We start from the raw sequence: 14213 nt of genomic DNA on the forward strand, positions 1-14213 counted from the left end.
TTGGTTCGGACCGACGAAGTAATGGCACTCGATTATTATCAACCCGACTGCAATCTTTTTCTGTCGGTAAGGATTGCACCAGAGCACCTTCTACTTCTAATAGGCCATGAACTATAGATAGAGAAGAATCATTCTGAGCGAGTCCATAAGAAGCGACCCACTTTTTCATCGGTTCCGGGGGAAGACCAAAGATCTTGCGCGACCGGTCCGCCAGAAAAACTCAAAAGAGAAAGAAGTCTCGTTAATCTCTTCATGCTCGTTCCAAGTTCGAAGTACCGTTTGGCCAAAGAAAAAGCCGCTTCCTGACACGATTGCCTCTTTATATAGATAGATATAGGATCTATGGGGTTATTACTTAGAAGTCTATTTTGTACAAGATCCCCTCCTATCTGATAGAAAAGGGTCCCATGATCCCGAGCCGGTCTTATCTTGGCTCGCAAACCCCAAGTTTGTCTATGAAGAGCTAATCTAATTGTATTAGTTTCTATAATGGATTTCTTATGTGGAATACTAATGGATAGGGCCTCGTTGCTAAGTGCTACAAGATCTAGTGCACTGGAACTCGTGGTTATGGACCCGAATCCTTTAGTATGGAACATTGTCTTTTCCAAGTAAAAACCCCTAGTATATGAAAGAATGAAAAGGTGCTTTCGTTCTTGTGGAATAAGAAGCCCTCGTACCTTAATGAAAGGAAAATAGGAATTTTTCGTTAGGTATTTGACCAAATAGGATTGTCCAGTTCCTATAGAACCTATCACTAAAATACCCGATAGGGCTAAGCGGAACGAAAAGGGTTTTCCATGAGATGGTAAATGAAAACGATTAGCCCCACACGAGGTTTGGGAATAAGTGATTGTCTGATAATGAGCAAGGAATATACGTCTTTCTGCTAAAGAGAATCTATTAAACTCATAATTCATTAGATCCTTGTTAGCAATGTCAACTAGGTATCATAAGTAAATGGATCTCGGTTGTTCAATCCTTTGATAACCAAGGTCATTCTTTGCTAAAGAGAAATGATCACTATGGGTCAGACTCAATAGAATTGGATCCATTCCAAATAGCGAGAATTAGGATTCTTGATCCCTCTCAGTCTCTCTTTCAATTCGAGGATCCGGAGAGGTGTTTTCATAGTCATCTCCGAATATTTGCCATCTCCGAATATTTTCGATTTCATTTTTCTATGATATGTCTTTCTATATGAAAATTGGTTATTTACGATGTACGATGATCCCTGTTAAGCATCCATGGCTGAATGGTTAAAGCGCCCAACTCATAATTGGTAAATTTGCGGGTTCAATTCCTGCTGGATGCACGCGAACGGGAACGGTCTATTGGAATTGGCTCTCTATCCATGGAATCTCATCCATCATCCATACATAACGAATTGGTATGGTATATTCATACCATAACATAAGAACAATAAGAACTCGAATTCTTATCGATACTGGAACTCAGAGCATAGGGGGGAAAGTCGATTTATGGATGGAATCAAATACGCAGTATTTACAGAAAAGAGTCTTCGTTTATTGGGAAAGAATCAATATACTTTTAATGTCGAATCGGGATTCACTAAGACAGAAATAAAGCATTGGGTCGAACTCTTCTTTGGTGTTAAGGTAGTAGCTGTGAATAGCCATCGACTACCCGGAAAGGGTAGAAGAATGGGACCTATTCTGGGACATACAATGCATTACAGACGTATGATCATTACCCTTCAACCGGGTTATTCTATTCCACTTCTAGATAGAGAAACGAACTAAAGGAGAATACTTAATAATACGGCGAAACATTTATACAAAACACCTATCCCGAGCACACGCAAGGGAACCGTAGACAGGCAAGTGAAATCCAATCCACGAAATAAATTGATCCATGGACGGCACCGTTGTGGTAAAGGTCGTAATGCCAGAGGAATCATTACCGCAAGGCATAGAGGGGGAGGTCATAAGCGCCTATACCGTAAAATCGATTTTCGACGGAATCAAAAAGACATATCTGGTAGAATCATAACCATAGAATACGACCCTAATCGAAATGCATACATTTGTCTCATACACTATGGGGATGGTGAGAAGAGATATATTTTACATCCCAGAGGGGCTATAATTGGAGATACTATTGTTTCTGGTACAAAAGTTCCTATATCAATGGGAAATGCCCTACCTTTGAGTGCGGTTTGAACTATTGATTTACGTAATTGGAAGTAACCAATTAGGTTTACGACGAAACCTAGAAATCGATCACTGATCCAATTTGACTACCTCTACGGGATAGACCTCAACAGAAAACTGTTGAGTAACGGCAGCAAGTGATTGAGTTCAGTAGTTCCTCATAGAAAATTATTGACTCTAGAGATATGGTAATATGGAGAAGACAAAATTGTTTGAAGCACGCACAGAACCGGAAGCGCCCCTTGTTTCAAAGAGAGGAGGACGGGTTATTCACATTTAATTTGATGGTCAGAGGCGAATTGAAAGTTAAGCAGTGGTAATTAAGACCCCCGGGTGAAAATAGGGATGTCTCCTACGTTACCCATAATATGTGGAAGTATCGACGTAATTTCATAGAGTCATTCGATCTGAATGCTACATGAAGAACATAAGCCAGATGACGGAACGCGGAGACCTAGGATGTAGAAGATCATAACATGAGCGATTCGGCGGATTTGGATTCCTTTTCTATATATCCACTCATGTGGTACTTCATCATACGATTCATATAAGATCCATCTGTCTAGAGATCGTCATATACATCTAGAAAGCCGTATGCTTTGGAAGAAGCTTGTACAGTTTGGGAAGGGGTTTTTTGAGAAAAAAGAAGAATCTACTTCAACCGATATGCCCTTAGGCACGGCCATACATAACATAGAAATCACACGTGGAAGGGGTGGGCAATTAGCTAGAGCAGCAGGTGCTGTAGCGAAACTGATTGCAAAAGAGGGTAAATTGGCCACTTTAAGATTACCATCTGGGGAGGTCCGTTTGGTATCCCAAAACTGCTTAGCAACAGTCGGACAAGTGGGTAATGTTGGGGTGAACCAAAAAAGTTTGGGTAGAGCCGGATCTAAGTGTTGGCTAGGTAAACGCCCCGTAGTAAGAGGGGTAGTTATGAACCCTGTGGACCACCCCCATGGGGGTGGTGAAGGGAAAGCCCCCATTGGTAGAAAAAAACCCACAACCCCTTGGGGTTATCCTGCGCTTGGAAGAAGAACTAGGAAAAGGAAAAAATATAGTGATAGTTTTATTCTTCGTCGCCGTAAGTAAATACGTAACTAGGAATATGGAAAATTGCATTTTTGGAATTTGCAATAATGCGATGGGCGAACGACGGGAATTGAACCCGCGCATGGTGGATTCACAATCCACTGCCTTGATCCACTTGGCTACATCCGCCCCTTATCCAGCTAAAGGATTTTCTCTTTTTTCCATTCATTATTATTCTATTTATTCTGACCTCCATACCTCGATCGAGATAGTGGACATAGGATGCCACTCTTTAAAATGAAAAAAAGGAGTAATCAGCTGTGACACGAAAAAAAACGAATCCTTTTGTAGCTCGTCATTTATTGGCAAAAATCGAAAAGGTCAATATGAAGGAGGAGAAAGAAATAATAGTAACGTGGTCCCGGGCATCTAGCATTCTACCCGCAATGGTTGGCCATACAATCGCGATTCATAATGGAAAAGAACATATACCTATTTACATAACAAATCCTATGGTAGGTCGCAAATTGGGGGAATTCGTGCCTACTCGGCATTTCACGAGTTATGAAAGTACAAGAAAGGATACTAAATCTCGTCGTTAATTGAATTCAGAATAGAAAGATTCAGAATAAACAAAATTTATAGGATTCAAATAATCAAATAAAGTAAAGGTAGGCGGGTAATAACCTTATTTATGACAAGTTTCAAATTGGTAAAGTATACCCCTAGGATAAAGAAGAAGAAGGGGCTGAGAAAACTCGCAAGAAAAGTTCCAACCGATCGTCTACTTAAATTCGAACGGGTTTTCAAAGCACAAAAACGCATACATATGTCTGTTTTCAAAGCACAAAGAGTTCTAGATGAGATTCGCTGGCGTTACTACGAGGAAACCGTTATGATACTGAATCTCATGCCTTATCGAGCATCGTATCCCATCTTAAAGTTGGTTTATTCGGCAGCAGCAAATGCTACTCATTATAGGGATTTCGACAAAACGAATTTATTCATCACTAAAGCCGAAGTCAGTAGGAGTACTATTATGAAAAAATTCAGACCTCGAGCTCGAGGACGTAGTTATTCTATAAAAAAAACGATGTGTAATATAACAATTGTACTAAATATAGTAAAGAAATCAAAATAATCTTTAGATCAATCTAAGATTTCGATTCCCAGTAAAAAAAAAAGAAATATAATAGAAAAATATGGGACAAAAAATAAATCCACTCGGTTTCAGACTTGGTACAACCCAAAATCACCATTCCTTTTGGTTCGCACAACCAAAAAATTATTCTGAAGGTCTACAGGAAGATAAAAAAATACGGAATTGTATCAAGAACTATATACAAAAGAATAGGAAAAAAGGCTCGAATAGAAAAATGGAATCAGACTCAAGTTCTGAAGTAATTACACATATAGAAATTCAAAAAGAAATCGATACAATCCACGTCATAATCCATATTGGATTCCCCAACTTATTAAAGAAAAAGGGAGCAATCGAAGAATTAGAGAAAGATCTCCAAAAGGAAGTTAATTCTGTAAACCAGAGACTTAATATTGCTATCGAAAAGGTTAAAGAACCTTATAGACAACCTAATATTCTTGCGGAATATATAGCTTTCCAATTAAAAAATAGAGTTTCATTCCGAAAAGCAATGAAAAAAGCTATTGAATTAACTAAAAAAGCGGATATAAAGGGAATAAAAATCCAAATTGCGGGTCGTCTAGCAGGAAAAGAAATTGCACGTGCCGAATGCATCAAAAAGGGTAGACTACCCCTCCAAACAATTCGCGCTAAAATTGATTATTGCTGCTATCCAATTCGAACTATCTATGGAGTATTAGGTGTCAAAATTTGGATATTCGTAGAAGAAGAATAACTAACCATGTCTTCCCATTCCGCCCAGTGATAGAATAAAAAAGACAAGAACCTTGTTTTTCCAAAAATCCCTAAAAAAAAGAAGAAAGTATCCCTCTTTCTATAAGATTTAATGAAAATTAAGAAATCTTTTAATATAATTGCTATGCTTAGTGTGTGACTCGTTAGTTTTTTCTTTAGGGTCAAAAATGGAAAAAAACTTAGTAATGATAGAAAATTAACTAATAACCAACCTATTGCTTCGTATTGTCGAGATCCTAACTAAGAAACAGTCACTATGTGAATAAATACATCTATCAAAAATGAGTAGATCTATCATATAGTTGTAGCAACTGCATTTTTTTCTCTACAAAAGAAACCTGATTCTAGGCTGTGAAGCAAAACTAAAGGGATGTGGATAAAAGGAGGGATGATAGATAGAAGGAAGAAGAATAAGAAAGATATAGGATTCCCATATGTATGGTCTATGAATTACATCATAAAAAAAAGGCAATGTGATAAAGCATCAATATAATAAAATTCTCAAAAAAAAGAGAGAATTCGAAATCGTAACTTGACTTTTGAAACAACAAATAAAAATATAAAGCAATAAATAAAGAGCAGCCGGGTTAATAAAACTGAGAAAATTGACTCGGAAAAAAAAATTGGAAGCTCCATTGCAGGATTCAAACCTAACCATTAAAGGAGAAGCTGTGGGAACGACAAAACCTATGACTACATAGGATTTTATTGAAAAGAATCCTAACACTTCATTGGGTGGGATGGCGGAACAAACCAAAAAAATTGCTTTATTTGATAAGGTTCTAAATTAACAAATAAGACAGGAAAGAGTAAATATTCGCCCGCGAAATCCTTATTGGATTAGAATACTTTACCACGATTCAATAAGAATAAAAAAAAAGGAGATTCCAAAAAAGGAAGGATTACATTTTATATAAATATTGAATTTGGATATATTCTAGATCTTCTTTCTTGACTATATATTTATTTTTCTTTTTTAAGTTTAAGAAAGTCAAAATCAAAAAAACCTAACTTTTTCTATTATATATTGATGTGTATCTATCTATAATATTTTTGAATATTATGGAATTAGAGAAATGACATTCGCACGCTTTCTCATTTCATTCGCGAGGAGCTGGATGAGAAGAAACTCTCATGTCCAGTTTTGTAGTAGAGATGGAACTAAGAAAGAACCATCGACTATAACCCCAAAAGAACTAGATTTCGTAAACAACATAGAGGAAGAATGAAGGGAAAATCCTGCCGAGGCAATCATATTTGTTTTGGTAGATATGCTCTTCAAGTACTTGAACCCGCTTGGATCACCGCGAGACAGATAGAAGCAGGACGAAGAGCAATGACACGATATGCACGTCGTGGTGGAAAAATATGGGTGCGTATATTTCCCGACAAACCGGTTACAATAAGACCCACAGAAACACGTATGGGCTCGGGAAAGGGATCCCCCGAATATTGGGTAGCCGTTGTTAAACCAGGTCGAATACTTTATGAAATGAGCGGAGTATCCGAAACTGTAGCTAGAGCAGCTATCTCTATAGCTGCCAGTAAAATGCCCATACGAAGTCAATTTCTTCGATTAGAGATATAGAACCCCAAAAAGGAATATTGAAGATAAAAAACCCCTGGTTTTTCTTTCTGGAAAGACAATATTTCTTTCATCCTTTTGCATTGAAATAACAAATGGAAATCCAAATAATATGATTCAACCTCAGACCCTTTTAAATGTAGCAGATAACAGTGGAGCTCGAAAATTGATGTGTATTCGAGTCATAGGAGCCGCTGGTAATCAGCGATATGCTCGTATTGGTGATGTTATTATTGCTGTAATCAAAGACGCAGTGCCCCAAATGCCTCTAGAAAGATCCGAAGTAATTCGAGCTGTAATTGTACGTACACGTAAAGAATTCAAAGGCGACGACGGTATAATAATACGCTATGATGACAATGCAGCAGTTATCATTGATCAAAAAGGAAATCCAAAAGGAACTCGAGTTTTTGGCGCGGTTGCCGAAGAATTAAGAGAATTGAATTTGACTAAAATAGTTTCATTAGCTCCTGAAGTATTATAAATACTAGTAGACGAGATATAGATCAAAGAAAAAATTAGTAGATTTTGTCTCACGTATATGCTTAAAAATCCTAAATTTAAAGAAAAGGGAAAACATGTTGATTATAGAAAAATTAGGAGGAACCTAGAATTAGAGTCTTATGGGCAAGGACACTATTGCTGATTTACTAACCTCTATAAGAAACGCAGACATGAATAAAAAAGGAACTGTTCGAGTAGTATCCACAAATATTACCGAAAACATTGTTAAAATACTTCTACGAGAGGGTTTTATTGAAAGTGTTCGGAAACATCAGGAAAGTAACAGATATTTCTTGGTTTCAACTTTGCGACATCAAAGGAGAAAGACTAGAAAGGGAATATATAGAACTAGAACCTTTTTAAAGCGTATCAGCCGACCTGGCTTACGAATTTATGCCAACTATCAAGGAATTCCTAAGGTTTTGGGCGGAATGGGAATTGCTATTCTTTCTACTTCTCGAGGTATAATGACAGATCGAGAAGCTCGACTAAACAGAATTGGGGGAGAAGTTTTATGTTATATATGGTAATGGCCCCACCTATAGTACCCAAATTCTATCTCGAACTTCCTATTTTGAAAATAAAAATAGAAAAATAGGAGAAAAATATATGACAGAAAAAAAAAATAGTAGAGAAAAAAAAAACCCGAGAGAAGCAAAAGTCACTTTCGAAGGTTTAGTTACGGAAGCCCTACCCAACGGAATGTTCCGCGTTCGCCTAGAGAATGACACGATCATCCTGGGCTATATTTCAGGAAAGATCCGGTCTAGTTCTATACGAATACTGATGGGGGATAGGGTCAAAATTGAAATAAGTCGTTATGATTCCAGCAAAGGTCGTATAATTTATAGACTTCCCCATAAGGATTCGAAGCGTACCGAAGACTCGAAGGATACTGAAGATTTGAAGGATACCAAAGATTCAAAGGATTAGGTTTTTCTGGGGTAATAACTTCCAAGTTTCAAAATTTAAGTGAAGAGACTTATTTTTTCCAAAAGAATAGATTCATAGTTTAAGAAAGGAATACCCATATATGAAAATAAGAGCTTCCGTTCGTAAAATTTGTACAAAATGTCGACTGATTCGCAGGCGTGGGCGAATTAGAGTCATTTGTTCCAATCCGAAGCATAAACAAAGACAGGGGTAATCTTTCGAAAAAGAAGCTTTTCTTTCTAATAGCTTTTCTTTCTAATTAAAGTAAAAAGTACCCACGGAAATGCCCAAATTGCAAATAAAAAAAATGAAAGTAAAGGATATATTTTAACCTGAAACGGATATCTTTGTATCTTTTTTCTTTTTGTTATTTCTAACTCATATTTATGAGATAATAAAATATGACAAAAGCTATACCAAAAATAGGTTCACGTAAGAAAGTGCGTATTGGTTTGCGTAGGAATGCCCGTTTTAGTTTACGGAAGAGTGCACGTAGAATAACAAAAGGGATTATTCATGTTCAAGCTAGTTTCAACAATACCATTATAACCGTTACAGACCCACAAGGTCGGGTCGTTTTCTGGTCCTCCGCAGGTACTTGTGGATTCAAAAGCTCAAGAAAAGCATCACCCTATGCTGGTCAAAGAACAGCAGTAGATGCTATTCGTACAGTGGGTTTGCAACGAGCAGAAGTTATGGTAAAAGGTGCTGGTAGCGGAAGAGATGCCGCATTACGAGCCATTGCTAAAAGTGGTGTACGGTTAAGTTGTATACGCGATGTAACACCTATGCCGCATAATGGATGTCGACCTCCTAAAAAAAGACGTCTGTAAAAAAAAATGAAACCGCTTTCAAGAGAAATAAACGATTCAATGATCAAATAATACTAGTCTGTTATGGTTCGAGAAGAGATAACAGGATCCACTCAAACACTAGAGTGGAAGTGTGTTGAATCAAGAGTAGATAGTAAACGTCTTTATTATGGTCGTTTCATTCTGTCTCCGCTTAGAAAAGGTCAAGCGGATACTGTCGGTATTGCCTTGCGAAGAGCTTTACTTGGAGAAATAGAAGGAACATGTATCACACGCGCCAAATTTGGGAACGTGCCACATGAATATTCCACAATAGTAGGTATTGAAGAATCCATACAAGAAATTTTACTAAATTTGAAAGAAATTGTATTGAGAAGTAATCTCTATGGAGTTAGAGACGCATCAATTTGCGTCAAAGGTCCTAGATACATAACCGCTCAAGATATAATCTTACCGCCTTCCGTAGAAATCGTTGATACGACACAACCTATAGCTAACTTGAGAGAACCCGTTGATTTCTGTATTGAGTTACAGATCAAGAGAGATCGCGCATATCATACGGAACTCAGAAAGAACTCTCAAGATGGAAGTTATCCTATAGATGCTGTATTCATGCCTGTTCGAAATGTGAATTATAGTATTTTTTCTTGTGGGAATGGAAATGAAAAACACGAGATACTTTTTTTAGAAATATGGACGAATGGAAGTTTAACTCCTAAAGAAGCGCTTTATGAAGCTTCTCGTAATTTGATTGATTTATTTCTTCCTTTTCTACACACAGAGGAAGAGGGCACTAGTTTCGAAGAAAATAAAAACAGGTTAACTCCACCCCTTTTAACCTTTCAAAAAAGATTCACTAATCTAAAGAAAAACAAAAAAGGAATTCCATTGAATTGTATTTTTATTGATCAATTAGAATTGCCTTCTAGAACGTATAATTGTCTCAAAAGGGCCAATATACATACACTATTGGACCTTTTGAGTAAGACTGAAGAAGATCTTATGCAAATTAATAGTTTTCGTATGGAAGATGGAAAACTGATATGGGACACTCTAGAGAAGCATCTCCCAATTGATTTACCTAAGAACAAGTTCTCGCTTTAAATCATTGCAATTTTTTCCTCTTCTTCTTTTTTGAGTTAGAATAAAAAGAAAAAAGAAAGCAATTTGGCATCTTTGGCATAATCTATATTTTCGCGAAATGGATCATAATAAAATAGATTTTAGGTATCTAGGGAAGATTCACTTGGAAGTAACTATTTCCTAGATACCCATGCAGGGGACTTCGCGGTGGAATGAATCAACTCGAAAAATCCCTAAACTAAAAAAGACCTAAAGTTAAGGATTTATCAATGGGTAATGTTGCTCCAATACCTAACCAAAGAGCTACTGCAGTACCGATTAAAAAAACGGTCGTAGCTACTGGGCGACGAAATGGATTTTGGAATTTATTGACATTCTCTAGAAAGGGTACTGTCAATAAGCCCGTTGGCACAGAAACCATTAAGAGAACGCCCAATAACTTATTGGGTACTGTACGGAGTATTTGAAATACGGGAAAGAAGTACCACTCGGGTAATATTTCCAAAGGAGTTGCAAACGGATCCGCCGGTTCACCAATCATTGACGGCTCTAGAACCGCTAAACCTACATTACACGCAATAGTACCTAGAATTACTACTGGAAAAATGTATAAAAGATCGTTGGGCCACGCGGGTTCCCCATAATAATTATGTCCCATCCCTTTAGCTAATTTTGCTCTTAATACAGGATCATTTAAGTCAGGTTTCTTTGTTATTGGGATAGGTGAATTCTTTAGGATCCATCCCCCAAAGGAACCGGACATGAGAATTTTTCATCATCCGGCTCGAGCAAGAATGAAAGAAATAAGACCGTGGAGGATCCACAATAGAATAGGGGTATATAATGACTCAATGACTCAAGGTAAGAAAAACTTTATCAAATTATCTTTTCCGAAGTTGCGCCTATAACTACTCATTGAAAAGAATCCTATTCTTATGCTTAAATGCTCAATATCCAAGTGGGCTTACAAATTTGATCATGATCAATTGCTTTGTGGATTGTCTCTTGATTAGTTGTTGTTTATCCCCTCGATATCGCAAGTTTCTTATGTCCAAACAAAGTATTTACTTGTTACTAATAAAAAATCAAAAAGTTTAGCCTGCGTTCTTCCTTAGATCCCTTCTTTTACTCCGATAGTATTGCGGATCAAAATCGATGCAAAGAAAATGAATGCATTTCCATACTATAATAAAAAGTAAGTGTAATAAAAATTGAATTGGATCATATCACATGACTTATTCCATTTATACTCTATAGGATCTTACGGAGCCTGTTCATGGATGACATGGTTGGTGGGGTATGATCATAGAAAATATTCTCCTCGAGTGAACCAGCCTATCCTTCCTAGATAGGGGACTTACGTGTTGATTGGATGCGGAGACACCTTTGGTCGTGAATTCTAATGTGGCAGATCCAATTCTCTATCTGCATGGCCAAATTAATAATTCAAGTCACACACTCCCATAATCCGCCTTATTTTCTTTCGTAAAATTCACTTCAACTATTTGTATAAAAATACTTCGAAGTTGAAGAGAAGTATCCAAATGACATGTCTTATTTTACAATAACCCATGTTTGTAGCAATGAAATACCACAACCTACCCGATATGATATATGAGAATTAGAATTCTCTATGCTATGCCTTCCCTATAACGGACCCGAAATACCTTGCTTACGTATCATTGGAAAGTGCATTAACATAAATACGGCAGTAAGCAGAGGTAGTACAAAGGTATGTAAACTATAAAAACGAGTCAAAGTGGATTGGCCCACACTAGCACTTCCACGTAATAATTCCACTAAAGGGGACCCTATTACCGGAATAGCTTCGGGTACACCTGTAACAATTTTGACTGCCCAATAACCAATTTGATCCCAAGGCAAAGAATAACCAGTTACACCAAATGATGCAGTCAATACAGCCAAAACCACGCCTGTGACCCAAGTTAATTCACGGGGTTTTTTAAATCCACCTGTGAGATACACACGAAATACGTGCAGGATCATCATTAGAACCATCATACTTGCTGACCATCGATGAACCGATCGGATTAACCAACCAAAGTTGGCCTCCGTCATTATATATTGAACGGAGGAAAAAGCCTCTGTAACGGTCGGTCGGTAGTAAAAAGTCATAGCAAAACCGGTAGCGACTTGTACTAGAAAACAAGTAAGTGTAATTCCCCCTAAACAATAAAATATGTTGACATGAGGAGGAACATATTTACTAGTTATATCATCTGCAATTGCCTGAATCTCAAGACGTTCTTCAAACCAATCATATACTTTATTGAGATAGGTAACTAGCCCGACTCCCCCTCCGAGAACCGTATATGAAAATTTCATCTCGTACGGCTCAAGCAGAAATACACAAATTTTCAACGGATATTAGAAAAAAAGGGTTCAAAACTCCATCAGCCACGGTATTGGATCGATTTGCCTTGAAGATATGAAATAAGAAAAATCCAGAATTTCTTCTTTGTGATAATAATGCCAAAAAATCTCAAGTTGGCTCATCTGTCTTTCTTTCCCTTATGTTGATCATTAGAGGCCTCTTGACTTTTCTCTTCCCTATTTTTTATTGATTTTATTTTTTGACTAGTCAAAAAATAAAATCAAAATTTCTAGTGGTTTTCTGATAGAAATTATCTTGTTGCGATCCTATGAATCAGTTCAATTAAAACCTTAGATTCATACTAGAGCCACGATGATTCAGTCTCAAGATAAACAAAAGGCAAGGGTTCTTCGAATAAGAACCGCTTGATGATCATTTATTGAAAGAGAAAAGAGTTCTCTTTTGGGCAAACAAAATTGGAAGGAAGAAAATTTCTTTTTTTATTAAGAACTACTTCATTTTTTTTTTAAGTCTGGTTGCGAGGTCTAAATAGTGAGTATGAATCATAGTTCCTTTTTTTTTTGATCCACTCTATGTATTTCGTGTTCCAGATACTAGAATAAATAATATCTGACGAATTAGAATCATCTTGATAGAGATAACAGGCCCCTTCTATGTATTATCAATAGGATCAATTCTAACAAGTCACACACTCATATTCCAGAGATACCAAAACAAAAAAATCCACGGTCGAACTACCAGAATGTCTAGAAATGTGGAGCTTAAAGTAGAAAGGCTTTTTTTGGATGGAAAAACTATGAAGTCATAGTTTTAGTTAGTAGAAACCTAATTCGTTAAAATTCCGTCCAGTAAAACAGAAGAATTATAAATTTCTAAAATTATAGATAGGAATATCGCGAATAAAGCCATTGCGACCCCCATAAAAGGAGTAGTCCCCCAACCCGGAGCAACTTTCCCATATTCCGAATTCAAGGGTTTCAATAAACTACCTGCGCCAGTCCGTTTTGGCTTAGGTCTAGAACTATCTTCAACGGTTTGTGTAGCCATAAATTCTATTTAATCATTGGTGTTGACTTTGTATACTATTCCGTTGTAGTTGTAAATACACGATCTTTTCATAGATCCATTGTAATCTTGAAATTCTATAAAAATGGAAACAGCAACTTTAGTCGCCATCTCCATATCTGGTTTACTTGTAAGCTTTACTGGGTATGCCTTATATACCGCGTTTGGGCAACCCTCTCAACAATTAAGAGATCCATTCGAAGAACATGGGGACTAATTGAAGTAAGAAGTCTCCCCTCCGGGGGACTTCTTACTTCAATTAAATTATTTCATTTCTTAGTCGGAACCTTAGGTGGTTCTCGGAAGAAGATAGCGAAAAAAATTATCCCTAAAGTCGAAACTAAAAGGAACGTATAAACCAATGCTTCCATAGATTCGATCCTGGTTTATTTACAATTATAACTTCCACACCTATTCACTTATCATTTGGGATCATTTCCCATATAAAAAAAGAAAAAGAGTCAAAGAAAGGACAGGAGATGTTCCTCATGTCAAATCAAACAAAAAATGGAGGTGAAAGATACCATAGCAATGTGGTATCAGGCTGCCTGTCTCCTTGTAGTTGGATCTCCAACTTTTTGGAATGTTCCAAATTCCACTTGAGCATCCAAGTCTGGATCAATACCAGCAAAAACATCTCGGAACAAGGTTCGAGCGCCATGCCAAATGTGTCCGAAAAAGAAGAGCAAAGCAAAGGTAGCATGACCAAAAGTGAACCAACCCCTTGGACTGCTGCGAAAAACACCATCTGATTTCAAAGTAGCTCGATCTA

The 14213-nt window shown here is 37.1% G+C and overlaps 2 protein-coding genes across 2 annotated transcripts in view; both read left to right on the forward strand.

Annotated features, from left to right (window-relative positions):
* The window catches only part of LOC109943316 (NAD(P)H-quinone oxidoreductase subunit 2 A, chloroplastic), a 29213-nt gene that overhangs the window by 5634 nt on the left and 9366 nt on the right, over window positions 1-14213 (forward strand). The window contains exon 1 of the mRNA XM_020546264.3: window positions 1-14213. This exon is cut by the window's left edge and continues 5634 nt beyond it; it is cut by the window's right edge and continues 9366 nt beyond it. The gene's annotated coding sequence lies outside the window, so the exon portion shown is untranslated.
* Window positions 1-14213, forward strand: part of LOC118471911 (NAD(P)H-quinone oxidoreductase subunit 2 A, chloroplastic-like) — a 29149-nt gene that overhangs the window by 3954 nt on the left and 10982 nt on the right. Inside the window, exon 2 of the mRNA XM_035963860.1 lies at window positions 1-14213. This exon is cut by the window's left edge and continues 3833 nt beyond it; it is cut by the window's right edge and continues 10982 nt beyond it. The gene's annotated coding sequence lies outside the window, so the exon portion shown is untranslated.

The sequence above is a fragment of the Zea mays genome, unplaced genomic scaffold (genome assembly GCF_902167145.1).
Source record: "Zea mays cultivar B73 unplaced genomic scaffold, Zm-B73-REFERENCE-NAM-5.0 scaffold_45, whole genome shotgun sequence".
Lineage (NCBI taxonomy): Eukaryota > Viridiplantae > Streptophyta > Magnoliopsida > Poales > Poaceae > Zea > Zea mays.